The following is a 22134-nucleotide window of genomic DNA, read 5'->3' as shown; positions in this document are numbered from 1 at the left end:
AAGTTTCAAGATAAAGTGTGAGACATCTTGGATTTTATGTGAACGGCTTGCACGAGGACAGTGCCCACGTCCTGGCCCATGGAGCAGGACGTAATTTACCGTTGATGGTTTCTTGGCGTACTCCATGTGTACTTGGGGGGCGATATTTTAAGATCAGCCAGCACACAGTCTTTGATAAGATGCATACCTTAGGTACTCGGACTTGTTTTATACAAGAGACCAGGCACGTGCTCCATGCAGTTATGATCTGGGCATGGTGTTCTTCCTTGGAGGAGTTGAAGGGGTGGAAACCTGGCTTCTGGTGGGGAATCATAAAGCGTGCCTGTGAGAAATGGATGCTGGACTTGAGCTCGGGGCTGCGGGGCTTCAGAGTTCACAGTTGTCCCAGGACTCCGTGCATATTTATTTGTGTCTAGGCAGGGACTACTTTTACTGCTGGGCCAGGCGGGGTAGGGGACCAGTGGGGTGGACTCCCTTCAGGAGAAGGCACTGTGAGATGTGACTACCACTCTGATGGACTTCTGTCTTCCCTGGGCACTGGCCAATCCTGAAGGCTTTCTGTCTTTATCTGAGACGGCCAGGAAGAGAGGGAGACTCGCTTTCACGGCCAGCGTCTGCTCACTGTGGAGACCTGTGTGCTGTGGACCAGGGTGCTGAGCAGGAGGAAGGGACGGCGATTAGACCCAAGATGGACCACTGCCTACTTGGTTCTTGGAAGCAGCAAATGTGTGGCTCGTTCTCACCCCTTCTCATGCATGCACACTCACATTTATACATACCCACACACTCTCACACACACACTCACACACAAATACACACATGCGCACACACACTCACGCACAGTCACACATGGGCACACTCACTCACTCACATGCACTCACACATACACACTCACATATATGTACACTCACACATTCATATGTGCGCACTCACACACATGTAAACACACACATGAACACACACACACACACACACACACACACACTCACCCCTCATGCTTGCTTTTCCTTCCAGTAACTTCTCACAGGTACCTGGGCTTGAGAATCCTGAAGCTTCCAGATGTAGAACATGATAGAGAGAAAGGTCTAGAAACGTCTATGTCCAACAAAAGCTCATCCAATTCACCCTCTGTTTGAGGCAGAGTGTCCAGAGTCAGGAGTACCACACAGTAGACCCCCTGCTTGAGGAGAGATGGACAGAGGGAGCTATGAGAGGTGAGAACAAGGAGTCCCCCTACTAGATGGGGTGCCTGGCATTTGAGACATGACAGCAGCCGGCCTGTGAGAGGCAGAGGGAGGAGACCATCTAGGCAGATTTGGCAGCACCCCTGATGACCCTGGGGGCAGGTTGGTATGTGGTGGAGATGCAGGCAGATGCAGATAGAGGGTGAGGAGACAGATGTGGCATAGGTCCCTGGAGAAGGCAGAGGCTGGGCTCAGAAACACTGTCCAGCCAAGGGTTTCAGTAGGGCTTTTGCTCCGCACAGAGGATGCTTGGAGTCAGTGAGGATCCCTGCGTGACACAATCGTGATGGACAGACATCATTACGGTTTGTCTGCACCACAGAATGTATACGGAGGGTGAAGCCCAGTGTATGCTGTGGACTTGGGAGATACTCGTGCATCTGCATTGGTTGGTGGCTTCTAACCCTTGCGCCATCCTCATGAATATGTCAGTGTTAGGAAAGGCTGTGCCTGATTAGGCTTGGGGGTAGGTAGAGTATGAACCTGAAACTGCTCCCTCCAAAACACAGTCTTAAAAAAATATACTGAGGTTTGAACCTTAGGCTCCACATAACTTGCTAGATATACACCAGTTTGTTTCGTTTTTGTTTTTCACTATTTATTTTGACACAGGCTTGATAACCTGTATCAGCCAGCCTTGAATTCACCCTGCAACCCAGGTAGGCGGAGACCCTATCCTCCTGCCTCAGCTTACTCTATAGCTCTGGTTGAACAGTGCCTTTTTCATTGTCTCCTGGTGTCTGACTTGCCTGTCACTTCTAATTTGTTCAATTTCTGCTCTGGATGAAGGAGAGTCACAACTTACAAGCCCATATGGAAGGTCTGTGCCCTTCTCTCCCCAATTTAACTGGTGTGACCTCCCCATAGCATAAACCAGTGGTCGCTCACAGAGGACTATACCTCTCCGGTTCTGGTTTTAGTCAGAGTAAACTCAGTTTAGCTGCAGTGACATGTTATCTCACCATCTCATCAGCTTTAAAAAAAAAAAAAAAACCCAACAACGTATATACCCTTTTCATTTGTCAGTTTAATTGGATAAAGAAATATTAGAGACAGGCTGGTCAAGGGCACTGACTACTCTTCCAGAGGTCCTGAGTTCAATTCCCAGCACCCACATGGTGGCTCTCAACCATCTGTAATGGGATCTGATGTCCTCTTCTGGTGTGTCTGAGGACAGCTACAGTGTACTCACATAAAATAAATAAATCTAAGAGAGAGAGAGAGAGAGAGAGAGAGAGAGAGAGAGAGAGAAAGAAAGAGAGAGAAAGAAAGAAAGAGAACAGAAGAAAAAAAGAGAAAGAAAAGGAAGGAAGGAAGGAAGGAAGGAAGGAAGGAAGGAAAAAGGACTATTGGCAAGCACATCTTTAAATGTATCTGTGACAATGGTTCTGGAAATAATTGACCGTAAGGGGTTAGACCTGATCAATAGTCTTTGGTGAGGGAAGGCACTCTGCAAGCTACCAAAAGAGAAACACCAACTTAGCCACAAAACCTTTGACCTACAGCCTGCCCTGCCTGCGAAATAGGGCAGAGCGCTGGTGGCACGGAACGTGTAGGCACAGCCAACCATTGTCTGGTTTGACTCAGGCCCACCCCAGAGAAGGAACCCACACCCAGCACTGACTGCTTAGGTAACTAAGAACCAGAGACGAGATATCCCAGAAAGCTAGGGGGAAACCAAACATGACTGGTCTAAAAAGAAACAGTAACAGTAAAATGCCTCCTAAGGATATTCTGCTATCCTCACAGACCGGTGTCTTCTTCAGTCATCGTCAGAGAGGCTCCTTCCAGCAGCAGATGGGAGCAGATGCAGAGACCCACAGCCAGACATTCTGTGCAGAGGATCTAAATCCCTCCCCTCGAATCTCGGGGAACCCTGCTGAGGAACAGTCAGAACATAAGAGCCAGGGAGCATGGAGGGCACCAGGACAAGGCCCTCTGAGGCAGCTGAGCCAAGCTCGCATGAGTTCACAGAGACTGAAGCAGCAAGCACAGGGCCTGCTCTGGGCAGCACCAGGTCGTATGTGTTGTAGCCATTCGCTCAGTGTTTTTATGGAAATCCTGACTGTGAGAACGAGCGGGTCTCTGACTCTTTTGCCTGCTCCTAGGACTCGTTCCCCCTTGTGAGTCGCCATTTGGGTTGATGTTAGTAGGGTCCTTTTGCTTCATCTTAATTGTATTTTATTTTGTCATGTTTGCTCGTTACCTCTTAGCAGCCTACTCATTTCTAGTGAGAGACAGAAAAGGAGTGGATCTAGAGGGGAGAGGAGGGGAAGAAGAGCGAGAAACTATAATCAGGATATATTGTATGAGAAAAGAATCTGTTTTCAATTAAAGAAAATATTTCAAGAAACAAATGGCTGTAGGATAGCAGGAGAACTGAGTAAGGAATCTTCTGACTAACCCATTTGATGGATGCAGTAAACATTTTATTCGTAAACAGGACTCAGTCCAAGCACTCTCCTCATCTGTGCTCTGGCCATCCTCCTGACTCCACCCAGCTCAGCTCAAGTGCGCCCACCCTGTTCGTTGAGTCCTGGGTACAACTTGGAAGAACCCTAAGTTAGAATTTAAGTCTCCTTTTACCAATTTGTCATCTTATGGACCTATAACTTTAAGTAGTGTATGGTTTTAAGTGTCCCTGTCAAACTTTCCATTGTTTTACATGAGAGGTTTGAAATGTAATCTAATCCTATCTCCTCTAGAATCATATTTCATGTATAAAAGTTAATATTACTGAGTATAGACTCTATCCTTTAATTGACTTGGGCATGAAATTAGCATCTTGTCAGGAGCTAATAGGTATATCTTCATTATTAATAAAACTAACATTTTATAATGATAGTTCTGAGAACGTATCTAATACCTTAGAAGGTGGGAATTTTGTTGGAAAGAATCATTTTTCTTGTGTTTTTACTGTTATACCAGTGGCAGTAGAAACAACACTAGAGAGAGAGAGGGAGAGAGAGAGAAGCTGTGACTAGCCTCTTTCCTCGTCTCTGTGTTTGTGTGCCTGTACACCCTTGGTGAGAGGTTCTGCTAGGCCTGACTATGTAGACTACAGCTTCCCCCCACAGACAACATCCAGCACCATGCAGCCCGCAAACCTTCTTGGTAGCCCTGGTTTTCCAGGCCAAGTGTCCTTCATCCTGTTCTTCCTCCCGTCCCTGGTGCAGCCCCTCGTGGGATAACACTTTCAAGAGCATTATGTAGTACACCGTCCCCAAGTCACCCATGGAATCAAGTAGCTGGCTTTCATCATACCAGCCCACCCTTGGCAGTCTTCTATGCAAACACGCAAACACAAGCATGTAGAAATACATTCCGCGTCCCCACTTACAGACAAGAAGAAGCGAACCATCTGTGCTTTGCTTTTATCACATATTCCCTGCCTCTGACAGGTTCCCCTATCTACACTGAAAGCACCCCCACACTTCTACATAGCTGGCTGCGTGGCCCTTTGTGACAACTCCTGGCTAATGCACCCTGCTGTTGTGAACCTGGCAGGATGGCCTCAGATGGGGCCTTATCTCCCACACAGGCAGACACGAGTAGACAGAGTCTCTAGAGAGAAACTGCTGGACAAGCGGGCAAGTGCCTTTAGAATTCTAGCACGCATTACCAAATTACACTCCTCGGAGTTCTACTGATTGCTGGGCAGTCTCGTGAGTGTGAGACCAGAAGACCTGTCTCTTCCAGCTTTCCCAACAGTACATCTTAGTGACAGTGGGATTTCTGCAGGGATGATCTGGTAAGTGTCAAGCAACCACTTCTCAAAACAGCCCTGATATATTGTATCTGTTGATTTTCATGGTGTAAGTACATTGTATCTTCCCAACCCAATTTTGACTTCAAATATGCCCATGCCTACCCCCAAATGTGGAGTTGAGACGAACATCATTGTCTGATGTCACCTAACACATCAGGAGCAGCACAAGAGTAACGGGATGATAATGATGGATCTGAGAGTCGTGTCAGTTTGTCAGTAGGCTTTATGTCATTAATGTCTACATAATTAACATTTAGTAATGACTGACTCTAACATTCGACTTGTACAACCAGCTGTGAAAAGCTAATGGTCGCTCCTTGTGAGCTGGCAACAGTGCAGCTCGGATGAACCGAAGGCAGCGAGCTCACACAGCGTCCATCTTTACCCTGGTTGCTTTTAGGACCATTGTACTTGCCGTGCTGTGCAGTCCGTGCTCATCCTTTGTACAGACGACTCTTGGGTTTGCTCTTACTCATCCTCAGGACTTCTTTATTGATCTGGGTCTGTGCCATGAGCTGTCATCTTTTACTTTAGCTCAGTATTTATCTTGGCCATTTGCCAATGGTATTTTTTTTTTTTTGCCATGGAGTTGTTTTATTATTTTTTACAAGAAAATTATTTTATTTTAAATTGTGTATATATGTATGTGTCTGGGTTTGGGTATGTATATATGAGTGTAGATACTTATAGGGCCAGAAGAGGGCACCCATGGAGTTAGAGTTTCAAGTGGTTGTGAGCCACCACATTGTGAGTGCTGGGAACCAAACTCAGGGCTGCAATTATATGACTGATATGTAATTAAATACACATAAGAGGAATGTGTATTGTGAACCCCTGAGCCATCTTTCCAGCCTGGTTACTACTGGTTTCTTGTCTATTTGTTCGTTTTAGTTTTGGTTCATTTTTTGTTTTTTTTATATAGTTGCATTTTCCACCTTTGACAGCTTCCAAATGTTGAAAAATAATTAAAAATCACATAATTAAAAATGCCCTAGTCTTAATTATGTCTCATATTGAAATTTCTAGTTCCTTTTACTTTGAACAATCTGATAATTCCTTCCTCCCCTTGGAGTTTGGTATGTTTTGGAATTTTTTCTCTCTTTTGTCCTAACTCGGGTCATTATTTTAAACCTGTGGCATTTAGTGACACTACAGGAATGAATAATATGGGTTCCACATAACAGAAAGTGCACACAGGGACCGTCAAACATTTATCAAGTGTTGGATCATTACAGCGCTGGTTAAATGGGGCTTGGATCCACCTCTTTTCTATGACTTGACACATGGTATTATCCACATGGGGAATTTATGTAGTTTTCTTCTAGCGTGGGTAGATGGCGGCTTAAAGGCAAACCACCTTTTCCTTTGACTATTCCAAGCCCAAGGCTCTGAGCTCTGTCCTGGGTGTCACTGACACCAGCTTCAAAGATGTGTCCCTCTCAGCACAGTTTTGAGTATGTCTTCCCATCTCAAAACATTTAGCTGGCAGCCACATGGTTTTAGGGCCTGCCACATGTGTGGTCTTCATAGTAGGATCTCAGAATCCAGTCACACGGAATCCAGTCACATGGGATGCCCTAATTCACAGCAAACTTTTCGTTTTTGGCATCTCATTTTTTTGTCTCAACTTTAGAAATCAGGAAACAGAACCTCAGATATGGTAAGTGATTGGCCCAAAGTCTCTCTGTAGCTATTCTGGCTTCTGCCTTGCACATCTGGCATAGCAAATCCTTAAATAAAATGAAGAACATTTGGACCAGAATGGTTTTCCCAACTCCCAGTGCAGAGGTCATGTCACTGTCCCACAGCAGGCGTGAGAACAGAGACACCGTGGGGCAGTGCTCAGTGAGGAAGACCTAGGAGGTGTGGCCTTGCTGGAGGAAGTGTGTCACTAGGGGGAGCCTTTAAGAATGTGTAGCCTCACCCTACCTCTAGTTTGCTCTCTCTGCTTCATGCTTCCTGTCCTAAGATGTGCTCACCCTTCCTGCTTGGGCTGCCCATTGTTCCGCCTTCTCTACCATTGTGGACTCTTAGCTTCTGGAAACACGAGCCCACAGTAAAATCTTCTTCCCATAAGTAGCCCTTGGTCGTCATATTTTATCCCAGTAACAGGACTGTGTCACCAAGTTTGGCACTTTTTATTAATGAACCATTTGCACTTAACTTGAAAACTAGGCCATTGATATGGTGTGTAATGGACCACTATTGGTTTGGTCCAGTTTCTCCCTATCTCAAACACACATCTCTATTCCCCTTCCTTTGGCTTGCTTGGGCTCTAATGGGCTGCTTTTCTGTCTCTTAAGATTCTGGTGGTAGAATGTCATCACTCCTTTCTGTGCAATGACTGTCATGGCAGGGAGAATAAACCATATACACTTCCTGGTCTGTCTTTTGGTTTTTTTGTAAGACCACCTCCAAGTCTAGAAAAGCAGAGAGCGTAATGTTCCTTGGAAGTTTGTGTCATTGCTAACGATACTGCCATCAATCCCGATTGCACAGCTGAGTTTCTCTCTGTTTTCTTCTGAACTTGGTCTTCTTGCTTTTGAGCATCCCATCCTTGATTTCCTCCTTTTGTCTGCTGTAGACTAATTTGGGATGCGGGCATGCTCCAGACTTTACAAGGGAGATAACTCAGAAATCTGTTCCTGGATGTTGGAGACCTGTACCTTTTGTCTCTGCAATTTACCTTTACAGATTCTCTTATGGCTTCCCCAACTCTCCTCTATGTCCCGGGATCACTATTTCCTTTCCTTGTTGCTGCAGCCAACTTCTTGAAAAGAAGCAACTTAAGGGAGAAAGGATTTGATCTGCTGTTATGGGTTAAGGGACACACTGTAACGTGGCTGAGAAGGCAAGGAGGCAGGACCATGAGGTGGCTGGTTACATTGTTATCCACAGTCAGCAGGAGAGAGGTGACTGCTGGTACTCGGCTCACTCCCTCATTGATATTTAGTCTAGAAGCTCAGCTTATGGGATGGGGATGAACCCACCCACATTCAGGCTGGGTTTTCCCATTCAGTTAGACTATTCTGTAAATACTCTCATAGACACACCCAGAGCTGTGCTTTCATGTCGATTCTAAATCCAGGCAAATTGACAGGGAAAGTGAAGCTTAACCTTCACCTTGGGGTTCACAGTGCAGGTCTGTCTAATGGACTGGCCATGTGCTTTAAATAGTGAAGGCTTGTCTTAAAATCTACCCAGTGTAAAATGTGTGTGTGTGTGTGTGTGTGTGTGTGTGTGCGCGTGTGTGCGTGCATATATGTTCAACTGTCCACAAAGGCCAGACAAGGAGGGCATTGGTCTACTAGAGCTAGAGATATAGGTTAACTCTCTGAGCTGCCCAGTGTGAATGCTAGGATCTGACCTCAGGTTTCTGGAAGCACAACAAGCACGTTTAGTCACTGAGCCATTTTTCCAGCCCCACACAGACTGTATTCGATGTTCATTTCAGATCAGAAGATATGAAACAAACAGTAAAATGGTCTCATAGGATTGCTACATTTTAAAAGTTCAATTTTAAAATTTTGTTGGTTTGTTTATTTATTTGAAGTGGAAACTTCTGGTTTCTTTGGAAAGTCAGTTATGTCAAATGATGCTTTGCTGGGCACACAGGGTGAAAGGATATCTTGCTGAAGCAGACACATGAAAGAATGTTTTCCTGAAGCAGACACAGGTGAAAGGACTCATGATGAAGGAATGTAAGAATGACCTCACAGACAGTGGGAGTGGGAGCATTGGCTTGGTTCGCTCCTCCTCGATATTCTTTGTTAAAGACACACACATGTATTGGTTCACCTTACACCGTGTTGAGCTCTGCTTGTGGTAACGCCACCACTGAGAGAAACTTACCAAACAACTTCTCGAGAGGTTCCTACAGCTCCTGCCACTTCCACAGTGGCCTAGCCTCAGGTGGTTGGAGAGCCTTGCAGTTTCCTCAGGACTGAACTACAGCTGTTGGGTCATGAGTGATGTCTGCCTGCCTAGAGGACTGGACCCTAGCTGCTGATTCATATGTAGTGTTTGCTATGGGACTGACCTGCTGGGAAAGAGGATCGATTGAGCTTGCCTCCAAAGAACTATTGCTAAACAGATCCACTTCCCCCATATCCTAATAACTTTTCTCTTATACTACCTCTGCTAGGTGGTGGGCAGGAGGAGAGTTGAATGTTTATTAAAAGTGGGTTGTAAAATATTTATGTCTACAGTTATTTACTTACTTACTTTTGACACAAGGCCTCCTTTGTAGCCCTGGCTGTCCTAAAACTCCTTACTTATACCAGGATGGTCCAGAGCTCACAGAGATCCACCTGCCTCGACCTCCCAAGTACTGTTATTAAAGGCATGTGTCACTATACCCGACTCAAAAATTTTTTTTAAATATATGAAACCAAGCCAGGAATAGTGGTGCACACCTTTAATCCCAGCACTTGGGAGACAGAGACAGATTGATCTCTGTGAGTTCAAGGCTAGCCTGGCTCACATAGTAAGTTCCAGGACAGCCAAAAATACATAGTGAGACTCTGTCTTGAAAAAGACAAAACAAAAGCAAAACAAAACAAACAAACCCCCCCCAAACAAACAAAACCCCAAAGCATAAAAGTAAAAAATAATAAAAATAAAACCAAAGCAAGCTCACAAAACAATACTTTTCTATTAAAATTCGTTAAACTCCCCAATGTCCTGTTGCAGGTGCACAGGGCGTAGGCTGCTGCCCCTTCCTGCTGTGTTCTGCAGCTGCCTTTTTTCACCTGGGCTGTCCTAATTCAAAACAATCCCAGACATGGCAAGGGCAAGGGCAGGGCAGGCTGAGGCTGGCAACCAAGAAAGGAGCTGACGTGGGATGCCCAAGGGAATCCTGTTAGATCTGCCTGTTTGCTGCATGGTCCATTGCTCGACATGTCCACTCCGGAATGCTACCCCACCCCACCCCCACCACATGCAGCTGTATCACTTTGGGAATGTCAACTACCCTGCTGAAGTCTTTATTCTACAAAAAGCCGATGAGCCAGGTGACAAATCACCAAGTCCTTCCTTACACTGTGGAGAGAGAGGGAAAGGGAGAGGGAGAGAGGCAGAGAGAGGCAGAGAGAGGCAGGGAGAGGCAGGGAGAGGCAGAGAGAGGCAGGGAGAGGCAGGGAGAGGCAGGGAGAGGCAGGGAGAGGCAGAGAGAGGCAGGGAGAGGCAGGGAGAGGCAGGGAGAGGCAGAGAGAGGCAGAAGAGAGACAGAGAGACAGAGAGACAGAGAGAGGCAGAAGAGAAGCAGAGAGAGGCAGAGAGAGGCAGAGAGAGAAAGAAAGAAAGCTATCTAGCAGGTATGAGTATTTACCATGAAAACGGGCAAAAACAAGCGTTCAGAAAATGTCATCCACCCCTCTTCACAGTGGTTATGCCACTACCACCGCCAACCCCTTACCAGGGATGCCAGCCGAAACCAAAGTCACCTTGGATCTCTACACCATTTTCCTCTCTGCTGTGTTTTTGCTGTGGGTTCTCTTTCTTTGACCCTTATACTGAACTCTGGCACTAGTTCACGCCCTCCATCAAGGCAGGCCAGCTGGATGTTGACCCACAGCTGGAGCCCCCCCAACACCCCTGTATAGTTTGGTCTCTCGTGCAGTAGCCCTGTACTGTGTTCCCAGGTCTCTCGGGTTTGTTCCTCTTGGCAACCTCCAGTTCAAATCCTATATTTTCACAGAAGGCGAGAACAGATTGTTCTCAACCCTTTAACAGCCCCTGGCAGGCACCTGCTCATCCTGGGATCGCTCTTATACTCTTGTAAGTCACCTGAGATCCATGCCACTGGGAAGTACTTGTGCTGTTGAGCCCAGTACTAGTAGGCTGTTTGGGTTACACAGCAACCCAGAGTCATGTTTGCCAAGCCTGTAACCCGACAGCTGTGTTTTTCTGCTAACAGCTCCTGAAGCCCGAAGTCCCACCTTTTAGTAACTTGAATTCCCCTTGAAACCAACTCATCTGGATTCGACATGATTCATTTCAACAGTGTTTACACAGTGCTTATTTCTTTGGGCATTGTTACGGGCTCACAGCCAAAGGAAAAATGGTCAAGGGTCCTGGCTTGACAGAGCGAGAAATTTAACCAGGAGCAGAGATGCTGGACACCAAGCCAATAAATACATGAGGTTAAAAAAATATTAAGAGCAAATACTGTGGGAAAGTTGATTTCCTTCAGGTGATTCTGTCAGGGATATCCGAAAAAACCTCAAAAAAAAAAAAAAAAGCATTAAAGATCTGAAAGGAGAGCTGAAACAGTCCTCACATAAATAGAGCTCTCTTGTTTCAAATAAAAGAAGCAAAATAGGCCCGAGCCAAGTCCAGGAGCAGCAGTCACTTCGGAGGACATTGCATTCATCCCATTGACACTGGCATTGCTAGAAACTACACTGCAGAAAGTTCTTCAGGCCAGGAACCACATGCTGTTTGCACAAAGGCAATAACCCCAAGGGATGGTACTGACCCAAGACAAACACTCTGCAAATGCTGTGGGGACCAGCTAGGGGGGAGGGGTGGAGGGTGGGTCAGCGCTGTGGTTATACAGACCAGAGCTTCGAGTGTCTTCTTTTGCCTCTCCCCACTTTATTTTTTTTGAGACAAGGTCGCACTGAACCTGATAACTTCTCCCAAGTAGTGTAAAAAGCAAAGTGAGATGGGAGAGAAAGCTGGCCGAGACTGCCATGGCCCGGTTACTAAGGTCAAGACCAACTGATTGATCATGACCGCATTGCATATCCGGGACAGGATCTGACCAACCTGGTTTATTGGTGTTCATTCCAATACTAGCCACCTCAATTAGATCACGGTAAAAGACTCAGACGCATCTTAATAAAGAGGCATCCTGACAAGGCTGACTCAAAACCAGTCAAGTCTAAAGAAATCAAGGAAGGTTTGAGACAATCTCACAACCACGAGAGGCCCAAGGAGGGTAATGACTAGATGAAATGTGCTGAGCTGAGTGGGATCCCAAAGCAACCCTCAGGAAAGCTAAATAAAACGTTGACCTTGTGAGCAAGAACACACTGTTAACCAAGACAGTGGGCTGCGTTAATACAAGACGTTAATATAGGAAGCTTTGGGTGGGAGGCTGTATGGAAAGTCTCCACAAAGGCCCTGCTTTAGTCATGGTTTCAGCTCCTTGTGATCAACCGTGGCTCAAAAACACTGAACAGATAATTCAAAAACGAAGACTCGCTGATTTTTAAATGGAAAGCCACTCTGAGGCAGACGCAGGGCAGGAATCCCCTTTTCCCCTGGCACATCCATTCAGTGACAGCAGAATACACATCTTTCCCTGGGGATTCCTGAGACAGCCATCGAGATAGGGCACGCTCTGACTCACAAAAGAAATGTCAACAAATCGGAAAAAGATTGAAAGCATGCAGGTGTGTTCTTGGACCCCAATAAATAAGGTGGAAATCAGTAACAGGTGATTGAACAGCAAACCCCCCAAAGACTTGGCAGTTCACTGGTCAAAGAGGCAGTGTCAAGAGAAATTGAAAAAGAAAAACTACTTTTAAATGGAAGTGAAAAGACGCAGATATCAGAATGGGGGGGTGGGGTGAGGGTGGACTCATGGAACTCAGAGAGGGAAATTTACAGCACGGAATATGTGCGTTTGAAGAGAGGGGAGACTTTAAATAAATAATCTCTGTTCCGAGACTCCACATAAAAATAATGCAAAGATTCTCAGTGAGCTGAAAGAAGGAAAAAAGGGTAGAAAATGGGAAATAGAAACCGGGGGAGGGGGAGAAATAGGGACAAATCCATAAAACAAAAGCTAGGTCTTTGAAAAGGTCAGTAAACTTGTTAGGGTTGGGATTGGAGGTTAGGGAAAGGAGGATAGAGGGTGGGTTAATCCTAACTAAGGGTATATGAAAAGGTGTTAGGAGACCCAATAGTTTGTAAACGAATTAAAAATACATTTCCTTAAAATGGAGTTTGAGCAGAGGTGTCAAACGTAAATGAGCAATTCTATTCCAGAAAGACACAGGTTCTCACATGGAAATCTGGGCACAGGCACAAGTTACCACTTCCCTATGAGTGATTGATCAGAGAGGCTCAGATATAGGTCTCCAAAATAATACAGGCAGCTCTTGGTTGCCCACTATAACTAAATACCAAGACCCTATCACCGAACATAATACTTATTTTGACTATAGGACACAAAGAAATTGATACTGAATTGACTCGGAAAGGTTTCCTCCTGATTACTTTTGCAGTTCTGGACAGGCTTCTTGGGGTCGAGGGGGATCAATGTTCTATTGCGTGGACTCTGACTGCTATTGTATTGATCTACAAGGCAATACATGTCTACTGGTACAATAGTAACGAGACTGTTTCTGAGGGTGACAGATGCCTGCTTCACAAAAGTCATACCTGGTAGTTTAAACACTGTCAAAGGCCAAGGCTGGAGATGCCATTAGCCCAAGGGGAGAACCTATTGGCGGCGTTCGTCTCGATGGTCACTGTAGAGACTCCTAGCTACTCCAAATGCTAAGACTAAGTAGGCTACCGTGAGCCACAGATGGACATGCACCCCAACCCTCCCTCTGTAAGGGTCAGGGCACAGGGTGGACAAGTGTGTGAAAAGATTTCTTAAATCTGCTTGCCCAGATTACAGTGCTAACTAGCTTCGCATTAATTTTTTGGTTATTAACTATGCAGTTTTGGTCCTCATTCAGCACCATGCACTTTCTGAAATTCAAATGTAACTCAGCAGCCTGTGTTTTGCTTGGCAACCCACCTGCATCTCAGGGCGATGCACTGGCTTGTCCCAGCTCTACCAACATCTCTCTGCTGGTCGTGGAAGTCTGAGACCTGCAGATTCTTAGAATTCTCTCCCACCATGTCAGGGTCTCCCAGGAGTCTGTGCGATGGAGACCCGCTGGTTTGTCTGCCCTGCCTCTTCTCAGCCCTGGAAGCTTCTAGAAGTCTTGCTGTCAGTCCTCTCCTTACTGTTAGTGCCTGAGATCTCATAGTTTATGAGCTGAGCTTGCCAGGAGGAAGAAAAATATCCACCCAAAAGACAAGCAGTTTGAGGGGGCCTTGGGCCACATGCTCAAGTGCTCAGAGCTCCTGATCCACAAAGGTAATGTGTGTGTGTGCATGTGTGTGTGTGTGTGTGTGTGTGTGTGTGTGTGTGTGTGTGTGTGCATGTGTGCATGTGCGTGTGTTCAAGAACATTCAGATTCATGAGGATGGAAAGTGAGAGTCCAAAGCTGGCCTCCTTTCCTCATCTCTCTCTTTCCACACCTTCCTGCCCAAACTGGTATTTTTATCCTTTAGGAATTATAAGTAAGGCCTTCGTTGAAGTCTGGGAATCTAGGGTGGACTTTGGAGGGCTGTGGGGAGTTTTAGTTGCTGCCTTTTTCTAGGTCTTTTCAGTATGTTCTATTTCTCCCCAACCCCCTCTGTCATGCCCTTGGCTGTGGTCCTTTTAGCACATTCCCACACTCTGATTCTTCTGTGGCCTGCTGTTGGAACATCTCTGAAGTTCCCACAGGGCTTCTGCTCGGCCAGCGCCCTTCCCTCTCTGAAGTACACACGGGATCAACAGCACACATGTTTTCCCAGACTCTCTCAGGCTGACTTCCTGTCGGGAGCCTTGGAACTCTGAGCCACACAGTACCATGTGACTTCAGCACTGGGTGTGGCATCTCCTGGGTGAAAGCCACATCCTCTCCCTCTTCAGCAGACACCCAGGTACAGAGGGCCTGAAACTGTCACTAGTGGCTTGCCAATCTGGTCTATGGCTTGCAGACTGTTGTAAAGTCGGTTGAAGCCATAGCCATGGTCAAAAGTTATATACTCCTCTAGGGATACAGATGTACCAGTTTCTCATTATTAACAGAAGAGCTATCAGTAGTAACTGAAAGAAAGGGGTTTTGTTTTGGCTTACAGTTTGAGGGTGCAGTCCACATGGAGAGAAAATTGTAGGAGGGACAGCAACTGTGGTATGCATAACCCTGAAGTCCCCCAAGTCCTTCCACATGCAGGACCCATGGAGTCCTGATGCCTCTGTGACACAGTAGTAGCAAGGGATTCTTCGTGTTGGAGAATAAGCTAACTATTACAGTTGGTTTTAGTGTCAACTCCCCATCAACTAGAATCCCCTGAACTGCCTGACCTGAAGAAGTGTCGCCATTGTGTGAGTGACTTGGGGAGGACCCTCTCCAACTGCCCTGCCCTTCCTCACTTGGCCTTTCTTCTTGCTGCAGTGATGCTGATTCCTTTGCTCACAGTAGAACCAGCATTCCCAGGCTTCTGCTGATGACGATGGTCCAGGAATCCCAGGTTATCAGGGCCAGGTCAGCGCTGCTGAGGCACACAGCCTTGTGGACAGAGAGATACCTCTCCGGTGGGAGACGGCCATTATAGGACCATGATAAGCAACCAGCCTGACTGAAAACAGAATGACTGCTGTGTACGAATCCCTTCAGGTACGATTCTGCTGCTGTTGCTATCTTCACACAAGCCGACCTAGTACATCCCTTAATACACACATATGTATACATACATGTGTGTTACTATAAACATGTATGTATATATATATTAAATATGTATTATAAATGTACACATATATGCTTTAACCTGGCTTCATAAATCTGTGCCTCATCCGAAAAATGGGAATAATAGTAATTCTTATTTTCTCCAAAGTATGAAGAAGGAGCTATCTATGTTTTTTTTTTTTTCCAGAGCTGGGGACCGAACCCAGGGCCTTGCGCTTCTTAGGTAAGCGCTCTACCACTGAGCTAAATCCCCAGCCCCCAGGAGCTATCTATGAAGCTGTCTACTGAATAGGTTTCAATGAGATTCCCATGAGCTGAAACACAGTAGGATCATAGAATAAAGCCCAACACAGGGCTGGAGAGATGTCTCAGCACTGACTGCTTTCCCAGAGGTCCCGAGTTCAAATCCCAGCAACTACATGGTGGCTCACAACCACCTGTAATGAGACCTGATGTCCTCTTCTGGTGTGAAGACAGCTACAGTGTACGTATATAGAATAAATAAACAAAACTTTAAAAAAAGCCCAACACACACCACACATGTACACGCATAACCTAAATATACCCCCACTCCACCAACTACCTCACATTCCTATCATAAACCACCCATAAGGCGGCACCACCCGCCAGGAAGCCGGCATTTAAGCATAGGAGTCAGTAGGGGACATTTCACTGGAGCCACAGCAGGCCCCAGTTACAATGTTTCTTTTCACTCAGTCATTGGTGCTGAAAGATATTTTCAGAGGTGTAAACGTGATTGTATGGATGACAGGAGTGTCTGCTAGTTTTGGGGGAGGTAGGTGAGGGGAGGAGAGGCAGGCAGGGGTCAGTGTATGTCTGTATATCACACTCTCCCACTCAGATGATCCTAACACCTTGGTGACGACCATTGAGATGATGACATGGGGTTAAAGCACCAGTGGCCTGCATGAAAGGGAAGAGCACTGGCCTGGGGCTTTGCCTTTCCTGCCCCATCTCCAGACTTGGATGGTCATGATAGATTGCATCGCCCAGACTCAGACCTAGCCAAGGGCTCGCCAGAGTCACATAAATCCCCTCAACTGTAGAGTGACCTTGCCCTCCTGGTCTCTCCCTGTCAGCTATTTCCTGGACACCTGCTAGCTGGAGCTCTCTGTGCTTTCTTCAGAGACCTCTTCAGACTCAGCCTTGCCCTCTGCCCTGCACTCCTGCCTCCCTCCTCTCCCCTCCCACTTATGCTCTCTTGCCCCCGTCACTTACCCCGCCTCCCCTGAAGCATCACCACCTCCACTTGACCCCAAGCTCCTGCACTCTAAACCCCTCTGTCAGTTTTCCAGCTGTCTACCTAGAGTTACAGACAGGTATAGGCAGGAGGAGACAGCAGGTACCTGGAACTTGTACCTGTGTCTCACGCGAGACATGGCACCATAGCAGCATGCTGGGCTCTGCACCTGGCGGCCTGGCTTGGTTGGGCATAGAGAGCTACCTCCTAAATGCCAGGTGCCTTTGGACTCAAGAGTTTCTCATGGTTCATGGAGGTTGGCAAATGACACAGGTTTAAACATGGGTCACAGCACATTTTAGAGAAAGAAAAAAAAACCCACCAGGACTGGAATATGTCATGGGAGAGCCATGATGAGGTGCAGGGCACTGGTAATCCAGGCAGAACCCTTGCCTGAACTCCTGCCGTGCTTGTAGAAGATGAGGTCCCAGAAGGTTGCTGGCACCATCTTGGGCACTACATTGCTGCCCAAGGTGAGGAAGGAGATCTCTGCACTAAATGTGGTGGTCACACTTAGATTTGGCTGCTGCATAAAGGATCTACAATGAGCAATGCGTCTGGTATGTTGGCAAGAACAGGACGAATGGAGGTGGGGTGGACCCAGTATGGATGGCCAAGTACACTCAGTTTACAGACACATGGAGTCTGGTCACTGCGGAAGCCTTTAAGGATTGGCCAGCAGGACCACAGAGGGACCCTTGCTCCCCGGTGTTGAGATCTTTGCAACGACAGAGAGGGGAGTACTGTGGGTTTTACAGGGCTTTGAAAAATTGGGATTTGAAACTTTTAAAACCATGCAGCATTTTCTTAGTTGCAAAACAACAAAAATTACATAATTTCAAAGCCCTGCAAGAGGATGAGGCAAAACCATGAATCACTTCCCATGCCACGGAGTGAGCAATTGAGCAAATGTTGCTGGCTGCATCCAGCTGCTGGGATACAGTGTTTATGTTCCCGGGTTCCTAGGCTGTGGGTATGGGAAGGCCATCTTAACCTCTTCTGTGTTCTAGTCATCAAGACAGAATGGTATATTCCACAGCAAGACAAAGACAGCACCCAGAAATGCAAGCTTCAGCATGGAGGTTAGCCAAGAAGATGCAAAGGCACAAGGAAAGAACCTGCCGAGATGAAAACTAAAATATTAAATTAAAAATAAAATAGCCCCAAAGGTCCACACAGCCCCAGCCTTCTTTAATTTGCAGTGTACCGTGTAAGCTCCCCGAACAGAGCGTTGCTGGGTCTATCCGAGCCCCCCTTTTCCTTGTCCTATCCACAAGTGCACCTGTTGAATGGGCAGCCCAGAGAACAACCAAGGCTGAAGGAGAAAGGTGGAGAGGGGGTGGGATGTGGCTTCCCACACTGCTCTAAGAAATCCCAAAGAGGAGGTTAGTTTTAACCTATGGAACTCAAATTGCCCCTTGTAGGGGTCCTCTGGCTGAGAAGTGGCCATCTGTGGAGGTTGAGGCAGAGGGCACTTTGGAATCTTCCTGTCCTTGTTCCTGGTAAGTCCAAAGACAAAGTGGGTATTAAGGTTATTATATTACAATGTAGCTTGGCTAGGGAGGCCAGTCTTCTACTGAGAGAGATTGAGAATGGCAGTGGTGGGAGGGGCGTAACTCAGGAAAGGACTAGTGGAATCTAGACTCTTTCCCATCATACCAGAGGCTCATGAGTGCCATACTGTAGGAAGTGGACTAAGGAGGATGTCCCAGAGCTTCCTAGTACACAATCCCGCCTATGTAGGAGTGGGGAAGGGAATTGACTCAAGTCTAGCACAGTCGCTCTCTCCCTTGGGATACCCCAGGTTGTCACACCTGATATTTCCTCACAGCTCTGCTGGCAGCTGTCCTCTAGACCTTATGCTGCCCCTGTGACATGTTGGAGATTGAGTGTGCAAGCGGAGGACAGAGAAAACCAAGTTAACACTTCTCCACCCTGGGGGATACAAGCCCTTCTCTGAGGGCTGTTCTGCCTGTGGACTTGAACCTCCTAGAGCAATGCAGGGAACTGTGCCTCATCTTTAACCTTGCAGCGCCTCAGTTCTGAGATGGGCACTTCTGCCACAGAAATGCTTCCACACAGAATGGAACTGGCAGGCTATCTAGTATGCAAATTCCTACTTCTGGGTCCTTAGCCATTTAAAAAAAAGTAGTGTATGTTTGTGACATGTGTGAGCATGAGGGGTCAGAGGCTGACATTAGGTGACTGCCTCAGTCACTCTCTACCTTGTTTTGGAGAGTATGTTTCCCACCGAACCAGAAGTATACTGATTGGCTAAACTGGTTGGCCAGAGGGCTCTAAAAATCCACTTCCCAGGACTCAGACTGTTAGTCATTGGCTTCATTCATTCACTCATTCATTCACTCATTCATTCACTCATTCACTCACTCATTCATTCACTCACTCATTCATTCACTCATTCATTCACTCACTCATTCATTCACTCATTCATTCACTCACTCATTCACTCATTCATTCATTCACTCATTCATTCATTCATTCACTCATTCATTCACTCATTCATTCATTCATTTATTGTTGAGGATATTACAAAACACAGCTCCAGTCTGGAAACGGAAGAATGGTTCGAGATTAGCCGGCTGTGACAAGTTTAGCTTTTGTCAGTGGGCAGCCCACAGCACGTCCTCCTCCCCTTCTACATTCATTTATGAAGAAGCCTCCTACACGGTGCTATTAAAATCAAATCTTACTCATCTGCTTAGTCAATGCTGAGCCGATTTCTTTCATATGCTCCCTGTGAATGAGATCTGAACTAACCCATCTAGAAAACGAAACTACTCAAAAAGAATATGAAAATGATTTTGGGAGGGGGTCAGAAAAGACTTTGGGCTGTGCATATGTGCTGGGGCGGAGGAGACATCACCCCACCAGGGTTTTAGGACCCTCTGGATTACAACAGGAAATAAACAGGCTGGAGTTAATGTGGGTCTAAATGACCTAGTTCCAAAATAGATTTCTCATTATGGACAGACGCCATGGGGTCTGCTTCGAGGTGAAGTCGCTCTACACACATGGCTTCAAGGCCTGCCAGCTGGTCTGTGGCTGTGACCAAGGCTTCTGCTCTACGTCTGCCTCTCCTATGACTAGTGGGTGCCCTGAGGCAAGTAACTTAACCAGACTGGGCCCTACTTCCCTTCCTGAAGCATGCAGATGACAAGGGGTGTTTACCCCAGAGGACAAAGGAGGAAAGCTTTCCCGTCCCATCCCCAGTTCACAGAATCTAAGAATCACATTAATCTCAACCCTTGATTATTAAACTCTCCACCATCAGTCTATGAGATAACTAGTCCTTTTGCCATTTACTTAGTGATAGAATTAGTTATTTCTGGTAGTGTAGTGAATACCCGTGAGCCCCCTATGTTGCACTGTCTAGTCTCCCAGATCTCATTAGTCCCTTTTCTCTATCCCTCAGGTCTTCAGATCGCTGCTCCTAATACTTATATATTGATGTATGTATCACCAGAAAGTACTTGGATTTTTATGCTTTGTAGAAATGACATGCGATGTGCAACTTTTGGGGACCTCCTTTTGTTACTTAATGTTACCCTGCAAGAGCCATCCACGACGTCGTGTGCACTGTGGTTGCTCCTGAGTGCTCCAACGTGTGAGCTCCTTCCAAGCCTATACACGGGAGAAACTCCACACCTATACAAGGACAAATGCAATGTGCCAGCCGGATTCTTTTTTTTTTTCCAGAGCTGGGGACCGAACCCAGGGCCTTGCACTTGCTAGGCAAGCGCTCTACCACTGAGCTAAATCCCCAACCCCAAGCAGGATTCTTACAACGGCCTTCTAACCAGAAAGTGTGCTGTCTCCTTTCTCAAGACCCCGCAGAGCGTGGATGCACTTCCATGTTCTCACGCGTTAGTTTTTGAGTCAGAACCCTTCGCTGAGCTTTGGGGCTCACGGACTCAGTAGACTGGCTGACTGACCAGCAAGCTCAGGGGACCCTCCTGTCTCCACCTATCTGGTGATGGCATTATAGGTTTGTGCTCCCACACTCGGGTTCTTGATGTGGGTCCTGGGGATTCTGACTTCGGTCACCAAACTGAACCATGTGTCATCATGGCGCTGACTTACACTTCATGAATCTATTCAACCGCCACGTTTCCTCTTCTGGGAAATACCTGTTGACGGTTTTCACCCACTGTTATGCTGGGCTGTTGACTTTGTTAAAATCGATTTGAGCAGTTCTGTACGGTCTTGGTAGAAGGCCTCTGTGGTTGACGTTATGAATGTCTTGTTTCAATTTCCACCTTGTCTTTTCACTTAAAATTTTTGTGCGGTGGGCCTGGAGAGATGGTGCATCGCTTAAGAGCACTCGATCTTGCAGAGGACTTGGTTTGATTCTCAACGCTCACGTGGCAGCTCATAACCCTCTGTGACACCAGTTCCGGGCCATCTAACACCTTCTCCTGGCCTCTGTGGACACCGCATATACACAGTACATTGTACGTGCAGGCAGAACACCATACACATATAATATAATATAATATAATATAATATAATATAATATAATATAATAATATAAATCCTTAAAAGAAGGATTGTTGTGTTGTTTTCTTGAGTCAGGATTTTCTAATGTTGCCAAGGCGGACTTCAACTCACAAAGCCCCCTGCCTCAGAGACTTGAATGCTGGGGTTACAGAGGTGCACAGCTCTGCCTAGATATCTTTCATTTGTTAGACACATCTCTTGGTGAACCAAAGTTCTTGATTTCGATATTGCTAATTGTATGATTTTATCATCAGTAATTTATGTGCTCAGTTAAGAAAATACTCATGCATCCTGTGTATAAAAGATATTATTTATTATGACATCTCAGTGCTGGAAAAACTTTAATCTTTTCTTTTATCTGGGTTTATTTGCCTAGTACAATGTGAGGGAGATTCCCAAGCTCCCTCTTTTTCTTTTCTCACAGGAATAGCTACTTTCCCCAGCTCTGTTCTCTTCATCACTAACCTGAGTTCTCCCTTACGCTAGCCCCCTTTTATGCATGGGTCTTTCTCTGAGGCCTCATCATATGCTATGGTAGTTTTCTTCTGTCTGTATAGCAGACTGCCAGATCCATCACCACAGAATGTCCAGCTACGCCAAGGAATTGCTGCTCAATTATTCTTCATGTTGGCTACTTTGGTCCTTCAACTCTTTCGAACAGATTTCAAATTATTCATTTCATATTCTATTTTTTTTTAAATATTTTATTTATTTATTATATATATGAGTACACTGTAGCTGTCTTCAGACACACCAGAAGAGGGCATCAGATCTCATTACAGATGGTTGTGAGCCACCATGTGGTTGCTGGGATTT

The 22134-nt window shown here is 46.2% G+C and overlaps 1 long non-coding RNA gene across 1 annotated transcript in view; it reads left to right on the top strand.

Moving 5' to 3' along the window:
• The window catches only part of LOC102550367 (uncharacterized), an 81629-nt gene extending 60267 nt beyond the window's left edge, over nt 1-21362 (top strand). Inside the window, exons 3-5 of the long non-coding RNA NR_110721.2 lie at nt 15249-15470; nt 15727-18302; nt 20234-21362. This is a non-coding gene — a long non-coding RNA (uncharacterized LOC102550367). The remainder of the gene's footprint in view (nt 1-15248; nt 15471-15726; nt 18303-20233) is intronic.
• The last annotated feature ends 772 nt before the right edge of the window (nt 21363-22134 follow it).

The sequence above is a fragment of the Rattus norvegicus genome, chromosome 3 (genome assembly GCF_036323735.1).
Source record: "Rattus norvegicus strain BN/NHsdMcwi chromosome 3, GRCr8, whole genome shotgun sequence".
Classification (NCBI taxonomy): domain Eukaryota; kingdom Metazoa; phylum Chordata; class Mammalia; order Rodentia; family Muridae; genus Rattus; species Rattus norvegicus.
The sequence above is the reverse complement of the archived record's forward strand: the minus strand, read 5'-3'. Positions and strand labels throughout refer to the sequence as shown.